The 16,791-nt window shown below is 35.1% G+C and overlaps 1 pseudogene; it reads left to right on the top strand.

Moving 5' to 3' along the window:
- The first annotated feature begins 5,437 nt into the window (after window positions 1-5,437).
- Window positions 5,438-5,586, top strand: LOC114508288 (annotated as a pseudogene).
- The last annotated feature ends 11,205 nt before the right edge of the window (window positions 5,587-16,791 follow it).

Raw genomic sequence — 16,791 nt, 5'->3', positions numbered from 1 at the left:
ACTCAAAAGAAGGTAGGGAAGGAGAAGCAGGAACAAAAATCAGGTGAGATAAAATAAGAGGCACCAAATGACAATGGCTTTTGATGTGGTGTTTTTACTTAAATGATCTTTTCCCCAGAAATCTATAGAACAAACTGAAGGGAAAAAAAGTCCATAGATAGATCTGAGAATCAGAAAATAAGCTTTATTCATCCCTCTCATAACTAAGGCTTTATTAGTATATCGAGTCTGTGAGTCTGACTCTTATATGCTTCCCTTATGACTTTCTAACTCCCAAGAGGTGCCTGTATCTCTCACAAGGAATCTTAGAATCTTAGAATTCTGTTATTTGACCACCAGATAGTCATAGGCTTCTCTTAAAACCAAGTAAGCATAGATGCAATTTAAGTTTAAATTGAGACCACTGGCTTTACTATCAAAGTAGGAGTCAATCTTGACTCATTCCTCACTACATACATTCAATAACCAATGCATCATTAAGTCCCATATTTCTTCTCCTCCAAGAAACGTAGTTCTTAAAGACAAATCCTCCATCTTTGAAACTATCACATTTTTAGCTTTTAATGCCTTATACCTGATCTATTTCAATATCTTCTTATCTATTCTTACTCTCCAGAAGCACCTAGTTCAACAATGTAATTCAGAATGTAAATTAGTGGAATCAATTTGAAAAACTGTTTGATAGTTACTTAAACATTTAAACCTATGTCTTTCATATGGCCCCAACATTCTACTCCTAGGTATTTACCCAAGGGAAGTAAAAACATATGTTTTTGTAAAACTAGTAAACAACATTTATAGCTAGTTTTATCCACAATAGCTAATAACTGGAATTATCCCCAAAGGTCCATCAACAAATGAAAATATCAACAAAATGTGTTGTATCCATACAATAGAACACTACATAGCAATAAAAGAGAATTAATTTTTGATGCATGTAATAACATGGATAAGGTTTTAAAACTTTATGCTGAAAGGAAAAAAAACTAGACACAGAAGAGTAAATAGTGTATGATTGCATTTTTATAAAATGCAAAAGCTGATCAGTAATTGCTTGAGGACAATAATGGGAAAAGGGATAAATTTCAAAGGGACACAAACCATTTTTTTAGAGTGATGAACATCTTTTGTGTTTTCATTGTGGTAGTACTTTCACAAGTTCATACAACTTTCAAAACATATTGAATTGAACAATATATTCAATTTAAATGAGTCAGTCTATTGTACTTAAATAATTCCTCAATAACATGTCTAAAAAGTGTTAGCATCAATAGGGCTAAAAGGGGCAACTTGTAAGATACATAAAATATTGTAATTACTATTCCAATTTTATGCATAATGAAACTAGTTTCAAAAGATCATGATGCTTGCAAGTGAGTATGAGTAGTAACCGGAAGTCTAATATTTTATAGCCACACTTTGAGATCCCCACCACCTTTGATCCCCATAAGTGGTGAAAGTTAGAGGAATAGTGTTACTTAGTGTCTCAGTGTGTAGGCTGGGAAATCAAACAGTTCTGCATTTGAATTCTGGCTTTGACATTTAGATACTGTGTGATATTGAGCAATTCTTTCTGTCTTTATTCCATTATTTGTAAGATATCTATAATAATAACTGTACCTACTCATAGAATGTTTATTAAATTTAAATAGATAGCACAGCATATATAAAACACTTACTATAGCGTGCAACACATAGTCCAATAAATTTATCCAGTGGGTTTCATTTTCTTCATTTTTAAAATGGATACAGTAATAATACCTACCTGTAGGGGGTTGAATGGTGTCCTTCAAAAAAATACCTCCATGTTCTAATCCTTGGAACTTGTGAATGTTACTTTAATTTGGAAAAGATTCTTTGCAGATGTAATTAAGCAAAAGATCTTGAAATGAGGGAAGCATCCAGGAATATGCAGGTAAGCTCTAAATCCAGTGACACATATCCTTATAAGAGACAAAGAGAAGAGACACAGAGAGGAGAAGAGAAGGCAATGTGACCATGTAGACAGGAATTGAAGCAATACTAGTCACAAGCCATCTAATGCCAACAACCACCAGAAGTTGGAAGAGCCAAAGAATAGACTCTTCCCAAGAATCCCCAGAGATAGTGTGTCTTTGCTGTAGTTTGGGATTGTAGCCCCTAGTATTGTAAGAGAATAATTTTTTGTTGTTTTAAACCTTTAAGACTGTAGAAAATTTTTACAGTAACACAAAGAAACTAATATACTACCACATAGGATCACTGTGAGGACTGAAGAAGATAATATATGCTAAGTTCATAGTACCTGTAACTTAACAAATTATATAAATTGAAGATCAGTTGTTGTTGTGTCTGTTGTTATTACCAGCAAAATCTTAACTCAGTTGCATGTGTAGTCAAATGGCTTCTGGTTTGGAAGTTATGAAACAGAATAGAGAAAGCTTTCATGGTCAATTTCTTCAATCTCAACTTAGCTGATTTGTTTTGCTTCCATTTGTCTACAATAATTCCTATAGGAAATCTGTTGTTTTTTTGCTAATTTTAACTGTATTCATTAAGTGTTCTAGGATTGCAGAACAAAAAGCAATGTAGCAACGTGAGGATATATTGTTCTCTGTTGTATTCCAAAGAGAAGGAGTAATGACACAGTTTTAAGCTAAACTCGTAATCTCTAGAGGATTTTTGTTTGTTTGTTTTAAATTTCCAGTGTACCAGCATTATTAAAATAATTGATTTTCCCTAATTGAATTAGTTCAACACAATAACATTTCAGAAGATATTGTATTTAAACCTTCATTCATATAGTATACTTGAGTAATAAAAACAAGAATACCATCCACTTAACACTCTATTTGTGCAACGGCTGAGGCAGATGATACTAGGTTTATATTTTCTAGGCTGCATACTGAGCATGACACTACTGTATATTTTCCTGAAAATAAGTTAGGGCATCCTTATTCAAATCATCATTTACCCCTCTTAATTCAGGTCTGTGGTTTACCATTTTAGCTGTGTCTAATTAATTCACTTAAAGAACAAATTGTTTCAACTGACTAATCTGTCAATTCAAGCACAAAAGTTGCATTACAGGTGTAAATGTACCTAGAGAAAAGCAATGGGATAAGCATCTCTTCCACTTCACAGTCACAAGGCACCAATGTTCTATTATATTTCCATCCAATAATCTCAGATCCAAGGACGAAAGAAAGGAAGAGGGATACAGGGCAAATTACTGGCCCTTCAAAGCTCTAAGTCTAGGATCACACAGTAAGTATAAATCAATCAGGACATTTCTCAGTTTCTGAGGGGGCCCACACAAAGTGAACATCAATAACAAAATACGATCGTGAAAACAAGATTTTTGGCAGGAAAGAGAAGTGTGAAGAAGAAAGTGAAAAGGGGCATATTTGGAAGTATTTCACCTCATTTTATCTGGGAATAGTTGATGAGCCAATAACCAACATAAAGAAAAAGCTTAAAAACATCTTTATCTTGGAAGATTATTTGTTATACATATATGAAGTCAACCTGGTGCTTTATGAATGAACAAGTGAATGTATAGTAAGGGTACTTGAATTATGAAGAAATGAAAAAAATTATTTGCTTTTCTCTTTAAAAAAGCTACTGTTGAGTAATATATTTCAAAATTCATTTGAGTAAATACAATTGCAGAGGTGTTTGTTTTTCCTTGTGTTCCTTAAAACCAAGAATAGGAGGATATTTCTGAATACATTATCAAACTTTATTTAGTAAACGAACCTAGTATTCTTATATATATGTGGAATTTTCCACCTATCTATAAAAATTTAAGGTATACTCGGTATATGTTAAGATAATTTAAAAATTATTTTCTCCTATTATATTCTAGTGATTTGTTTTATAATCATTTGACACAGAATTTAGTGAAACTAATGGTGGCAAATACCTATGTAACATAGGCAAAATATTGCTTCAAAGTGGTAAATAAAGATTACTAAGATAGCAGACTTTAAATGGAAATCATGTCTATTAGAAAAAGTAAACATTAGCTTTGGAAGAACAAATGGAATGTTTCTTAACAGGTTTGGCAAGATGAGTGGAAATTATTTCTCATACATATTTTTTTCCTGAACAAGGGATAATTTGTAAAGGGATAGCTTCGTGGAGGTAAAAACAAGTTGGGACACATTATAAGCAACAGATTAATGAATAAACCATCCATAGGTTCCGAGAAACTATTAAGCATTGAGAGGACTTGTCACTGAATAGGTGGTAATGATTAGCTTGAAAACCTCATTCGTCTTAGACCTATATACATTTCATTTTCCCTAATGTTATTTTTCTGAGTATTTTGCATGTATGCAAAATTTGCCCAGAGACTAGAGACTGTAATTTTTCTTCTATAATTACTGGAATTATCAGTATGTTTGGTTTTTACAAATACTGATAAGCAACCATAATTCAGACAGACATATTTTCTATGATAGAAATTTGTAATTGTTAACTAGAACAGATTGATAATAGGAACTTAAATGTTTATCATATGCTTGGCATTAGGCTAGACAGAAATATCTGTCTACTATTCTCCATAAGTTCACCCAATTTTATTAAAGAGTTCAAAATAATACACAAGATATAAATAAATATGTCACTACTAAGTGCTATAGGAGTTCAAAAAAAGAAGAATTACAGATAACATTTAGGAAAGGTTGAGATTATGTTGCCATGGGAGAAGTATAGGACTTAACTATGTTTGTGATTTTTAAATGAAGAATAATATAAATTTTTCAAAGTGGAAAGAAAAGGTGTTATTTTACAAAAAAATGTATTCTGTATTATAACAATTTTATACTTTTAAAAAATCAATGATTTTTGCTTTCATGATACAAATCAAGAAAACTAAAATTTTAAAAATCCCTTGCTAGTAGGATAAACAAAAACTATGATTCTTAATGGAGTGTGAGAATAAGGGACATATTAGAATCTCTGGGGTCAACAGAAATTTTGGTTTATCACAGTTGATAAACCCTGTGGGAGGGAACAAAGGAGAGGGGGATGTGCTCCAGGCAGAGGTATTATGGGGGAGGAAGTGAGAAAGACTTTAAAATGTTTGGGATAAAAAGTAGATTGGAGATGAAAGGGGTCCTGGTGGATAGGGACACCGTTGAAAGATGAAGTGACAAGTGAAAGTGACTGGTCTTTATTTGATGAAAAACAAAAGCCATCTTTGATTATTAAGCATGGGATTGTTAAGATAAATACAGTTTAGGAAAGCTAGTCTATCAGACATTGGTATATAGATTGAAAAATGAAGATTGAAAGAGGAAAAAATAGAAAACAATAAATGATTTAGAAATATATTTAAAAGGTTAGCCATGATGATCCAGGATTTAAGATAAAGTTAGGTTAGTAGATTTTCTCTGTCCCAAAGAGAAAAAAAGGTATGATTTCAAGTCTGGAAAATAAAATAGACTTATTGATGCTTTCCTGGCTTGGGAGATACCATGATCACAAATGTGATTTCCCTAGGGTGAGGCTTACCTACTGCATTTCAGATGTACTGACCCCTGCAACCTCTCAAAATGTCTAATTTGTAGTAGTGGGGAATTGTGCTCATGCTTTCCCCTGAAGAAAAAAATAATATTTATTATAACCATACCCATACTCTCAACCTTCCTTCCCTGGTGTGTATGGAGGCATGGTTTTCACACACAGTTAAAAGGGCAGTTAGTTGGAAAACACGGTCAACACTTTAGGGTGTGACCCAGATTCAAGGGTTCAGTATACAGGATGGTATAAAAGTAAGCTTATCATTGTGGGTATTACTTATTAATTATTGCATTATTTTTTATACAAATAACTGTAAACATACTTTTGTTCCACCATGTATTTTATGCTGAGGTATAATTTCTCCCTCTGGATAGGCATTCTCTTTGTTTTACTTTGGGAAAAGTAGTAATAAAATAAGTAAACAAGGTTTAGTTTCTCTTTTCAGTTATGTGTATGATGATCAAGTTTGAAACTAGTTTAAAAAAGTAGCTTTGCCCACAAGTATATGGAAAGAAAATAAGTAAATGTATTTTTATTTTTCATGTATGTGCCTCTCCTAGCATATGACCTTCCTTGGCTGGTAGTTAAGTGATAGTCATACTTTGAAATCTCAAGTCAAATAGTATTGAATTATCCTTTCCCACTTGTGTATTCACATTTTTCCTCTGTAGCCCTGAAAGTTGTCTGAAAATCAGTATTTCCTGACATCTGGAAAAGTTACCAATTGTGAACCCAAAATTATCTAATGGGAGAGAGCATAAAGAGAAGTGAGTTTTTCATGCCTGACCAGCTCATATGAGATCTATCCAGAAAAAGGCCAGCCATTGTTAATATATTGAGAACCTGGTAGCTAAGGAGAGTGAACTGGAATATACACATATGAACAATGACAACTTCACTGCACTCATCAGTGGGGGGCAGTAGACACCTGTCACATTCAAAATGACTGAGCAAGTAGAGTATAAATCTACATCAAATTTTGTGTTATGTTTGAACATTCAAACTATTTGAATGATTCAAATAGGCTTTTGGGGACAATGCAATGAGTACAATGCAAATAAGTGTGGCATTGGTGCTTCAAAGGTGGTCAAGAATCTATTGAAAGTGATCCACATTCTGGAAGGCCTGCAACAAGCAGAACACCTGAGAGTGTTGAAGTATAGAATGCAATCAACCAGGATTGGTAACTGACAGTGCAAGAACTAGAAGCTGATCTGGGGATTCCAAAAACTATTGTGTCCAAGATTTTGACATAGGATCTTGTCATGAAATGCCTTATGGTAAAATTTATTCTGTGGCTTCTGCTACCAGAGCAAAAGAAACATCATGCTGCAGTTGCTAATGATTTGATTTGAACTGCTACCAATGAACCTGGGTTCCTAAAGAAGGTCATAACAAGTTATGAATTGTGGGTCTATGGCTATGATTCAGAAGCAAAGACCCAGTCATCCCAATGGAAGTCGCCTTATTCTCCACATCCAAAGAAAGAGCACCAAAGTTGCAGCAAGGTCAAAACCATGTTAACTGTGTTTTTTGAACGGGAAGGTGTTTTCCCTCATGAGTATACCCTCCCATCCAAACAATTAATAAGGAGTATTACCTCAATGTTGTTCATCAGTTAAGAGATGCAATATGACGAAAATGGCCACAGCTTATGGGTGACTGTTGGTTGGCAGCTTCATCATAACAATGTGCCCACTCATTCATCACATCTTATGCAGAATTTTTTGGTGAAACATCAGATTACCTAGGTGATCTAGCCTCCCTATAGTCCAAATTTGGTGCCCTGTGACTTCTGGATTTTCCAAAAACTAAGATTACTTTTGAAAGGGAAGACATTTCAGACCATCAATGAGATTCAAGAAAATACGATGGGGCAGCTGATGGCTATTGGGATAACTGTGTGAGGTCCCAAGGTGCCTAATCTGAAGGGGTCCTGAGGTGTCACTGTCCTGTGTACAATGTTTTTTGTATCTTGTATCTTCTTCAATAAATGTCTGCATTTTTTATAGCACATGGCTGATTACTTTCCAGACAGACCTTGTATATTGGGTAGCTGTACCCTATGGAGTTAGCACAGGAGAACTGGGTGGAATTTAAACATGTATGATTTCAATATTACTATGTTTCTCACAGCATTCTTAATCAAAATTAGACCTGTTGCACCCAATATTTTTACTTTGGCATGGTAGAGGTATGATTTTAAGTGCCAAAAAAATTATTGTTTTTACAATAATTTTGAGTGCCAAAAAATTATTGTTTTTACAGCACTATGACATTTATTTTGTTAAAAAAAAGAGTGTCGCAGGTTTGATTCCCAGTCAGGGCACATGCCTGGGTTGCAGGCCATGACCCCCGGCAACTGCACATTGATGTCTCTCTCTCTCTTTCTCCCTCTCTTCCCTCTCTAACAATAAATAAATAAGATCTTAAAAAAATACATGTAGACCACCCCAATGACTCTGTACTGTCAGTGTCATTTTTAGTGGTGTCAAAAAAAGCTATTGCCAGTTTTAACAAAGAAGACAAGCCTACAAATATAATTACCACTGCTACCCAAGTTACCAGAAAGTGTGGCAGTGTTTAGAAGAGCTACCAGTAAATTATTTAGTATTTAGGGCACCTTTGTATTCAACATGCCATCATCCAGATAAAGTAGTTTAAATCTATAGAAAGAAGCAATTAATTAACACCTGTACATATGCAGGCACACAGTTTTAGATGCCAATAATTTCATTATATTTGCATAGAGTGTCAGCTGGAATCTGATACATTGAAGAAAGCAACAAAGAACAAGAAAAATTTGCAGATAATAAAGGAGGAGGAGCAAAAAAGGATGGGACATGAGGTGACAGTATTTACTGATGTCCTTTACAATTTAATTTTCACACCCCTCAGATTATCTCAAACCAAAGAATAAAAAATTCAACCCTGCAGGTATAGTACTTTATGTATAACAACCCGTACAATAAGTTTCTAGAATTAACAATCTATAACAACTAATAGCTCATGTGTAACTCATAGGATAGGGAGTGGAGTGTATTGTTTAAATATGTTTTCCAAGGAAGGACTTGAGTAAAATAAGGGATAATGCTTAAGATTCAATGGCAGTAAGGTTTGGGGAAAGAGGTATGATCTTTTGGACAAAAGTCAATATCAGCATTTAGAAAGAAACAAGAAGGAAGGTAAATAAAGTCCAGTTCACTTAGGCAGAAGATAACATAGCCTTTCTGCATATGAAGCCCTCATCAGCTAGTGCTTAGGTCAAGCTTATGGGGCCCTTTGTGTACCTAGAAATCTTTTCTGAATGATGATAAAGTTGTTGCTTCTTAATTTCCTTCATCATGACCCTGAATATAGCTACTACTAAAAGGTGGAAGGAAGAGGTAGGGGAGCAGTGTTTCCACTTGAATCAAAAGGGAGGAGACAGAGAAAGTGTTTGAGAGTCAGATAACAGCCCCCTCCTGCACAGCTCCAGTGTGTGCTGACAAGGAAAAGGAGAATAACTTGGCACTGGATGTGAGATTTAGGTTTTAACCTTGCAGAACTAATTCTTTCTTAAAAAGATTTATTTATTTATTTTTTAGAGAGAGAGGAAGAGAGGGAGAAAAACATCAATGTGTGGTTCCCCCTAATGAGGACCTGGTCTGCAACCCAAGCATGTACCCTGACTGGGAATCAAACCAGCAAGCTTTTGGTTCACAGGCTGGCAATCAACCCACTGAGCTATAGTAGCCAGGGCATAGAGAATTAGTTCTTGAACACCACACACTTAGACTGTTCCAATAGCCAAAGATGGTAGAAAAGATATGAGACCTTGCTTAAATATTATTATGGAAAGAAAAGATAAAAGGAAATCAATATAAAATAGCTGGTGTCTGTTTTAAAAGACCAATTTCTTTTTATGTTTATTAAGACATAACACTGAACAAATACTATGGGGTGAATGGTTGTGTCCTCCTAAAATTCCTATGTTGAAATTCCACCCCACCAAGGTGATGTTTTTAGAAACTGGAGACTTTGGGAAGTGATTAAGTTGTAAAGATGAAGTCCTCATTAATAGGATTAGTGCCTTTATAAAAGAGATCTTAGAGAGCTCCTTTCCTTCTGCTGTCATGTGAAGACACAAGATGATAATTATCTATGAAACAGGAGGTAGATCCTCATCAGACCCCAAATCTGCCCACACCTTGAACTTTGACTTCCCAGCCTCTAGACCTGTAAGGAATAAATATAAGTTTCTATTGTTTATTAACCATCTAATCTATGGTAATTTTGTTAGAGGAGCTGAACAGATTAAATGAGGAAGTATGTGTTTGGTAGTGAAGAGGGTGTTTTGCTTTTGTTTTAATTTTGTTTTTAACCTCTTCTTTCAATTAGCAACATGACAAGCTGCCTTTGGTGTCAATCTGATCCTACTTCACACAGATAAAACTGGACCGAATACCTGACATCTACTGTCTATGTCATCATTTACCACAATTCTATCTTTAAGTACAATTTTTTAACAGCTTTATCAGGATATAATTGACATGCCATACAAGTGACCCAATGTGTATTGTTTAATGTTTCTTAGTATAACAGAGTTGTTAAACTATCAGCACAATCAGTTTTATAACATTTTTATCATCCCCAAAAGTAATTCCATACTCCTTAGTCATAGTTTTCCATTCCCATTGCACTCAACCCCAAGCCTTAAGCAACAACTAATGTACTTCCTATCCCGAGTCTGGACATTTTATATAAATAGAATCATAAAATATGTGATCCTGTCTGCATGATTTTTTTTAATTTAATGTAATGTTTAAAGATCCATCCAGGTTGTAGCAAGAACCAATACTTCATTCCTTTTTATTGCCAAATGATATGGCATTGTAAACACATATCAAATTTTGTTTATCCATTTATGAATTTATGGGAATTTAGGTTGCTTTTAATTTTGGCTATTATGAATAATTTTGCTATGAGCATCTGTGTACAACTTTCTGTGTGAATATATTTTTTATTTCTCTCAGGTTTATACATGTAGGTAGAATTATTGGATCATTCTTTTTTTTTTTAATCTCTTTTTTTTTTTTTAAGATTTGATTTATTTATTTTTAGAGAGGGAAGGGAGGGAGATAGAGAGAGAGACAGGGAAACTTCAATGTGTGGTCGCTGGGGGTTATGTCCTGCAACCCAGGCATGTACCCTGGCTGGGAATCGAACCTGGGACACTTTGGTTCCCAGCCCGCACTCAATTCACTGAGCTACGCCAGCCAGGGCTTGGATCATTCTTAACGCTTTGAGAAAATGCTATTTTCCAAAGTGACTACACCGTATTACTTCCCTTCTATCAGTGTATGAGTTTTACTTTCTCTACCTCTTTACTACTGCTTATTAATACTTTTCTTTTTATTATAAACATTCTAGTTCATGTGAGTTGTACCTCTGGATGTTTTGATTTCCATTTAGCTGATGGCTAAGTAGTGTGAAATTGTGTCCTGTTCCTATTGGCTATTTGTATCTCTCTGCTGGAAAAATGTCTATTCAGATTTTTTGCCCATAATTTAATTAAATTATTTGTTTTTAACTATTGAATTGTACTAATTTTCCATACATTCTAGATACAAATTCCTTATTAGATATGTAACTTACAAAATTTTATTTCCTATTTTGTGGATTTTTTTTTATTTTTTTGATGGTGTCCTTTAAATGACAACAGATTTTTAATTTTTGTCTATTTACCTATTTCTGTGCTATTACTATACTATTTAAGAGACAATTGTCTAATCTAAGGCCAGAAAGGTTTATGCTTATGTTTTTTTTCTAATAATTTAATAGTTTTAGCTTTAATATCTAGGACTTTAATTCATTTTGAGTTAATTTCATATATGATATGATAGACCGATCTAACTTTGCATGCAGATGTCCAGACATCCTGGCATCATTTTTTGAAAAGACTATTTACCCCCAGGGAGGTCTTAGTACCAACTGTTTATTATCACTTTTCAACTGAATTTTTCTTTTCTTATTATACTTTTAGCCTTGTCTCCAAGTTTCTGGAGTCCACACCATTTCTCACTATGAAACTTTCCACTTGAAAACTTTACTTACTGTCAGTGGTTGTTTTACTTCATCCCTTTCAGAACTGCCCAAAGAAACCATCACAACCTTGCTAGAGTGCCACCTCTAAGTTATAGTTGCCTTGCTCTTGGTTGAGGCCACAGTTAAAGATCAACAATCCAATTTCTTCAAAAGTCACCTCTATAAAAACTATCTTCATGTATACATTTACACCTTCATTTCTTTTCTTAAGCTCTAAGCCTAACTTTCTAATACCTTATTGAACACCTCCACATGAATACTGAGGTACCCCCAAATTAAATTTATTTATAAACGATTGTGTATTTATTCTTTTTTTAAAGATTTTATTTATTTATTTATTTATAGAGAGGGAAGGGAAGGAGAGAGAGAGGGAGAGAAACATCAATGTGCGGTTGCTGGGGGGCATAGCCTGCAACCCAGGCATGTACCCTGACTGGGAATTGAACCTGCAACACATGGTTCACAGCCCACGCTCAACCCACTGAGCTATGCCAGCCAGGCCTGATTGTGTATTTATTCTTACATATTTAAACCATCACCTTCAAAGTACCTTCCATTTGATGCAATATGCCTGTTGAGATGTTTTTTCCACTTCTCAAAACAGTTTTCAAACTCATCAATTTTGACTCCTTTTAGTGCTTCTGCCATTTTTTGTTTTTCTACCACATGGGCAAAATATTTCCCTTTGAGGACTTTTCCACCCAAGGAAACAAACAAACACATGTTGCTCTTGCTAAGATTGAGTGAATGGGGGGGGCGGGCACAGGGATCATGCTGTTTTTGCTCAAAAACTGCTGAACACACAGCAAGGTGCGGGCAGGTGCACACCTATCATTAAATTAACAAAAGTACTGAGTCCTCAGAAATAAATTAACTGAAGCCAAACACAGTCTCTCACAACAATGCCAGCTGGTATACTGATACACATGGGTCCTTAGAACACTCACCTAGCAGAGGAAGCCTGTATTACAAGGGGCCCACTCTCCAGAAGATAATTCCTGGTTTTTGGGGTTCCCCCTCTCACAAACTCAAATATACAAAACTTTGTGTTATCTAAAAACCTTGTTTCAACTACAGTGTTCTAAATTCCAATTAAGAAATTCATCATCTTCTCAATAAATAAGGCTGCAATCTCAAAGTCCTTTCTGACACAGTTGTTGTCCTATCATCTGGTATAGCAATTTTTTTTTGTTTCTTTGATCATTGAAGAAATCATAATTATTTTCCTGAGGATATGAATCTTATGCAAAGACTGTATTGGTTTGCTAGGGATATTGTAACAAAGTACCAAAAACTGGGGGAGGGGGGTTCATACTACGGGATTTATTGTCTTGGAGTTCTGAAAACTAGAAGTCTAAAATCAAGGCATAAGCAGGATTAGGTCCTTATGAGAGCTATGATGAAGAAATCTGTTCCGTGCCTCTCTCCCAGCTTGTGGTGTTTTGCTGTCAATCTTCCTTGCCTTTTGTTGTGTCACTCTATCTACTTTCAACTTCATATAGTATTACTGCTTGTCCAATTTCTCTGTTTTTAGTTTTAGTTACTTTCAAATTTATTAAATACACAATACATGATATATACAGAACCATTTCTAACATATTCACCAGCTATGGGACATAATAGTACCATAAACACCCATGAACCCATACTTCAGTTTATAAACTAGAATATTTAAAATAACTATAAACACCAGACATATTTGATTAAGGGTCAAGCTATTCAAGTATGACCTCATCTTAACTAATTACACCTGTTTTGACCCTATTTCCAGATAAAATCACATTCTGAAATTCTGGGGGTTAGGACTTGAACATATGAATTTTAGAGAAGACAGAGTTCAATCCATAACAAAGGCATAGAAGATGAAAGAGGCTAAAGAGGACTTATAGGTAATCACCACTTTCCTGCAGTTGAAAACTCAAGAGCTGATCTCATTACTATATTTTTCAAACTTTCTTGTTTTTATAGGTCAGTGTTTCCCAGGAAACAGAATCTGAAATTGAGTTCTGTAATTTTGGAAGTTTATGAGAGATTGCAATGATTTCCTATGTATAGGCATTTAAAGGACTCACAGACTCCACAGAGCATACTTATGTAAAGATTTAATTTAAAAGCAAAAGCTACAGTGCTATAAGAGAGAATGCATGGGGTAAAGAAGACGTTCAGATGCTAGCTTCCACAGGTCCTTATACACACCAGCACTGCACTTCACATCTGAACTGAACAAAGATTGATGTGTGAAATCTTGTTTTTGTAAGAGCTCAAAGCATAAGTTCCTAATATGGTTTTATGCCCTTCTAGTCATGTGGTCAAACCAGGCTATTTAACTCTTTAAGCCATTTGGAAACCATCTGCACAAAAATTGACACTGGGTGTTCTCAGAGAAGTATCAGACTTTTAACAGCACATAGTTTATCTCCCTTCCCTAATCTTGGCCAAGAGTCACAGTCAGACACCTACTATCACTCAAGATAAAAATGGAGTTTTTCCATAAAGCTGTAAGTAAATGCTAAATTCCACAGAATTGTCCTTGTAATCAACATCTACCTGTGAGGGACCGAAATGTAGCAGATTGAGAAGAAATAGAGTTAGGCTGCAACGTCCCTGCAGCCGAGTCCTCAATCGCTCCTGCAAAGAACCCTGGATCTGGAATGGCTCTGGAACTACAGGTATCCCAAATTAAGGTGAGTTATCATTGGATAGGAATTAAAATTAGCAAAAGAGAGTATCTTCAATGAAAGTCACACTCCTGGGTGAGTGATTTTCTTCAGCCTAGTTCAATTCACAAAGAGGGATCAGTCGAGAGCTTTCAGCTTCCAACATGACTTAGCACCTGGGGAATAAGGGCCTCAGTGCTGAAAGACCAGGAGCCAACAATATTACAGGTATACATACAACTCTTCCTTCTATTCTATATAGTAATCCAATGTCCTTCAAACAAGTACATTTTTCAATTATATTTTGAGTTCATTTATGTTGCCTACCATCAGTGAAATTTTGTTGATACAATGCTTCTGTGAAATCAGTTCCCAATTTTTTTATTATCTCCATTGTGATTCTCTTTATCTCCTGTTTGGAGTGACATAATTCTCATGAATCCTGCTTCCAATCTCTTATAATTCATCCTGACATTGTAACAATACAGGAACTTCATTTCTTTAATATGACTTTTTCCTTAATTAAAGCCAGATATGTCCTGTCTAATGATACCATTACTCACTTGCCTCCTTTCAAACAGATCTTGCCACCTTCGCATATACTGCACGTGCACTCCTTAATAAACCCTCAGAAAGGACAATTAGTTTCTGGTCAGCATCAAACTGTCTTAAAAGAACAAAGCTTCAGATCTGTGGATCAAGAGAATCAAATTTTTTTCAAATTAAAGATAATATCTTGACCTCAGTTATGTTTCAGCTCCAGACCCATGAAGGCAGAATGAACCTATTCACTATATCCTTGTGAAACCAGACAGAATGATGCCAAGGCATATCAAGACCTGTAACAATAATCAACTACCCTACCCTCTATCCTTACCATGACCCACCTGTATGACTTTAACTCCCTTAGTCATCATGATTAATTTTTTTCCCTTTAGAACCTATAAGGGAGACAAGTTCAACGTCATTAACTCACCTGGGTCTTTGGGCTTGGTGCAGTTTTCTTAAATAAGCATGTATGCTTGTTCATATGTATGTATATTATTATTTTGCTGCAAACACACTCTTGTTCGTATCGTATTTGGCATGGATGTGCACAGGCAGCAAACCCCTTCAGTTCAGTTACACCATGAGCAAATTTATATTCAATCTCTATATTCCAGGTTAGGTCTACCACAGTCTTGTAGACATAGAAGTCCCTTAGTAAAATTCATTCCTCTGGTGTACAGAATGATGGTCCTCTCAAGACTACACAGACCATTATTGGAGTATGAGACAGTAATATTTGATATAAACTTACTCAAAAAATGGGTAAAAATTAAGGAAGTAATTACCTAAACAGTGGTACCTTGCAAATACAGATGTAAAAGTCTTAAAGACCAGAAACAAAGCAGCATGTGCCAATATTAAGAAAGTAGTCAGTGTCATGGATCCTATCTCCAGGTTTATAGGGTATGAAAACAACAGAAATCAGAATGTTCAGTGCTCTGAGCTTCAGGCAGGTGACCAATCAGATGGGATAAGCCTCAACCTCTGTGTTAGTTTTTAAATGTAAAGTTTTAGTGCAAAAACAGAAAGCTATTGAGCTTAAAGCAAAATATCAAGGTCTTAGGCTGAGGTTCCTGGCAAGATTCTGGCACTGAACATAAAGGGAAATTGGACCAAAATTGAGAGTAAAGGTCAAGGCAAAAGCTCTATGTTAATGGGTTAAGCCAACATGGTAGGGATGGAAAGAATTGAGACTTGGAGGCAATATTCATATCTAATTGCTAAGATCGAAGGAACCAGACCTTGGAGGGATCAGTGAGGGAAATGCAGGAACAATGACAAATTGTGACTAAAACTCTAGGGTTTTCTCAGAACAGTCCTGGATTTATCTATTATCCCAGAGTCCCATTCCATTTAGCATTTGTCCTAGACAAAATGTACAAATTTAGATGATGTATTGTCACCTTACTAGTTTCATGATTTCAGACAATGAGAAAGTCATTTAATGAAGAGACTATTTTTCATCTTCCTCTGCCATGTTTAGCTGGGGGCCTAGGAGTAAGATATGTGAAAAGCCTTAGGAAGGGGAAACCAGCAGACATGCACAGGTTATAACTGAATGAGGCAAATAGGAAACCATGGTTAAAGACTGCCTACCTAGGCACGGAAATAAAAGTACTCTGGTATCCAATTATAGCTTTAAAAATAACAATAGCGACAACACCATCACAAATACTAATAATGCTTTAGTTTATTATATAATGCTTCATCTACTTTTTGTTTTCTCATTTGCAAGTGATTCTGTTTTTCCCAAATGAATCAGTGGAATTTGGATTGGATAATTGTAATTGAACAACTGCTATTGTGATGAAAAAGTATTGATATCCAGCTATTTAATAGGAATGATAGTGTGACTGTGGTGCAAAGAACACATACAAATGAGTGTAACTACATTTCCACCAAAAATGGAATGATATAAATCCAATAAAATTATGCATTTTACTAATTTGTTTTAATTCAAGTGAATTCTATAGCTTAAATTTGACATTCC

This window comes from Phyllostomus discolor, chromosome 10, assembly GCF_004126475.2.
Source record: "Phyllostomus discolor isolate MPI-MPIP mPhyDis1 chromosome 10, mPhyDis1.pri.v3, whole genome shotgun sequence".
In the NCBI taxonomy this organism is placed as follows: Eukaryota; Metazoa; Chordata; class Mammalia; order Chiroptera; family Phyllostomidae; genus Phyllostomus; species Phyllostomus discolor.
This window is presented reverse-complemented; position numbering and strand designations above follow the sequence as displayed.